General features: G+C 39.0%; 1 long non-coding RNA gene across 1 annotated transcript in view; it reads right to left on the reverse strand.

Annotated features, from left to right (window-relative positions):
• LOC144956510 (uncharacterized) overlaps positions 1-3,107 on the reverse strand; it is a 10,330-nt gene that overhangs the window by 1,539 nt on the left and 5,684 nt on the right. Inside the window, exon 2 of the long non-coding RNA XR_013641964.1 lies at positions 1-474. This exon is cut by the window's left edge and continues 1,539 nt beyond it. This is a non-coding gene — a long non-coding RNA (uncharacterized LOC144956510). The remainder of the gene's footprint in view (positions 475-3,107) is intronic.

A 3,107-nucleotide genomic window follows, 5' to 3' on the forward strand; every position in this document is an offset into this window, starting at 1 on the left:
GGCTATTACTTTACGAAGGCCACGCTACGAGGGGTTACCGTCCCATTTCAACACCATTTGGAGTCCCCCATCCAGGCCCGAACTAAACTTAACACACAACAAGTCAATCCCGTTCCACCTCGACAATGGAACCAGTTTGGTCAGCCATGCCCTGGTTGAACATTTTCACACCTTGATCCATTTTAATGAATTCACCGGTAGTCAACAATATCATGTAACACGAGTCGATGGAAACAAAAACAAACATTGGATGAAACAGGCCGAATTCCATTCGTTTTGCTTCCAACCAGATCTTGTCACCTTGTTTACGTTGTAATACAGTTACATTACAACACATAGTATCAAAATGACGTTCTGTCTTGCCAATGTCCAGGTTGAACACTTTCACACATCCATCCATTTTAATGAATTTACCGGTAGTCAACTGTTATTTATGACTTACTGCAATCTGTGTAAAACTTTGTGACGTGAAGTCTGTAAAAGAGAAATAATAAATAATAAATGAGACCGTTAATAAATATTTTGCTGTATATCTAAAATTGAATTATGTTGTGATACCGCTTACTGCAGTGTTGGTGTCAGAAACAATTGACGGGGCCATCACACTTGTCTCAAAACATGGCAATCTGCATTTTCTGAAACGCTGTAACCAAGAATCTTAAACAGGTAGGTGATTTGCCCTCCTATAGATAGTTCGAAGTTGACGTCACTCAGATCTTTGTTTTTTTGGGGGGTTTTTTTTTTATTTTTTTTTTTTTTTTTTTGTTTGTTTGTTTGTGTTTGTTTTGTTTTTGTGGGGGGGGGGGGGGGTTGTGGGTTTTTTTGCCATCAGCGTTTATGAGTAATTCTCACTAAACTGCATTAACCTGACTATAATTTTTGTGCGTTGGTCCGTTATACTTCCGGATGGCAATGTTGTGAGTTCCTTAGCCAAGCGCATTCTATCTATTGAAATATAGATAGTATGCGCTTGGCCAAGAAGCTCATAACATTGCCATCCGGAATTATAACGGTCCAACACACAAAACTGTGTGTATCCATGAACGTTTATAGTCAGGTTATTACAGTTCAGTGGTATGACACTCGCTTTCGGGTCGGAAGGTCCTGGGTTCGAGCCTCGCTCGGCGCATAGTTGAGCCATCGGAAAAGACTCTTTACTCACTTTCTCTCACTGTACTCAGATGTAAAATGAGTACCTGTCCGTCAACAGCGTTGTCTCTGTCGGAAAAATTGTAATATCGCCTAACAGGCGTCATGTCTCGTTCTACATATTACATGTTGCTGTTGGTCAGGGACCCTTTGTATAGCGCTTTGAGCACATTTAGTGGATATTGCGCTTCTCAGCCGGTCTCTTAATGCCGTGTTCTGAACCGTAGGTACAGTACACCAATCGAAGGTGACAAGCAATGGCGTCACATATCTGAATCTGTATCTTTCTCTCTTTGTACACAATAAATATAACATTATATCTTATTCATTTCATTTTAAAAGATTATGTAGCCGTGATTTCCTTTAAAAATGATTTGCATGCAAGTGTCGATACTATAATAATTTTATGCAAGATTTTGACCACAACAAACTTCTCTTTCCACACGCGGGGAATTTATGTTGCTAACCTTTAGATGTAGGTACTGTGCACTGTGTGTGTGTGTTTGTGTGTTTTCTATTTCTATTTTAATTTTTGTCAATGGTTTACCTATTAATAAGAGATCCAGGGGCTTACCCCCCCCCCCTTCCCATCCTGCCCCAACCCCCAAGCCAACTTTTTGCTTCCAAACTTTTCTTAGCTTTTCAACGCTACCACCAACAAAATACCTGATCTTTGGTGAAAAGAAAAAACTATTCATGGAAGAACGTTGTTTCCAAAGATCACAAAGTTAGATCAGTCCGTCGGAAGTAACATAAATATGAATAAATAAACAAATTAATTCAAGTCTTTAATGAATAAATGAAAATGATTAATGTTAAAGAGTGTAACCCCCTCCCCCGCCCCTTTCAAATAAATCTCCAACAATTAAGAAGGGTGAATCAGTTACTAGGCAATTTGGAGGCGTCAAGCAGGGACCACTGTATTTCTAGAGTCCCCATCTTACCTCCACGTGCTGACACACTACCTCTTTCGAACTCCAAATGATTTTCTCTATCAATCATTCATATGCATACACACATGCACACACATACACACTAACACAAACATAGACACACAATGACGTGAAATTGCAACCAGAGAGATTGTATAGCTAACGCTTCGAGAGCTCTCTCTAGCCAAAAAGCCCGTATCTGGGTCAACAGCTGATCGTGGAAATAAGCGCGTACAACAATGAGCTAATATGGCGCCGACACCGACAACACATAACAAATTATGCCAGTGGTGTTCCGGTATCAATTGTTCAAATTCTCGACACAAGAGACCAGATTTAGGTTTCTTCCGTTTCCCAAAGGATCCTGAAAGGTGAGAAAATTAAACTTTAATCTATTAACCTTAACAAATAACTATATTTTTATATTAACACGTCTAGATTGTGTTACTAGAGAAAATGAACATTAGATTTCTGATCCAGTTCTAATCTACTGCACCGTGACTGTGACCCTTAAAGATGGCTCTTTTGGGGGTGAGGCGGGCCATTATCTTCTTCTTCTTCATCTTCTTCTTCTCCTTTTCCATAATAGCAGATGTGGTTGATTTAAAACACAGTAAAGGGTAGGGGGCGACAGTGTAGCTACACGGCATTGAATTATAGCCATATATGTTGTGCCAGTGGATTTATGCTTTAAAATAATTGAAACTTTTATATAGCGCAATATCCAATAAATATGCTCCCAAAGGCCTTAGAGGGATGACTAGATAGGATGTATATTGACTAGACTTGTGATGCCTATGTCTAGATTCTAGTACAGTAGTAATCTCAATGAAGTGAGCTTAGTTTTTAGAAGTTTTATCTAAAGAGAAGCATAAATCTAGCTCTCTCGGCCAATAATTGTTGTGCTTTTATGTAAAAATTAACTCTTAAACTGACCTACTCTCAATTAATTACTAAAATGATCAGATCCAATATGAACTGCTTTTGTTATTTTTTACAGGTCCAGACGTTGGGGCTCAACTCAGG

Source organism: Berghia stephanieae, chromosome 11 (genome assembly GCF_034508935.2).
Source record: "Berghia stephanieae isolate SIO BIC M18660-M18661 chromosome 11, UCSD_Bste_1.3, whole genome shotgun sequence".
NCBI lineage: Eukaryota > Metazoa > Mollusca > Gastropoda > Nudibranchia > Aeolidiidae > Berghia > Berghia stephanieae.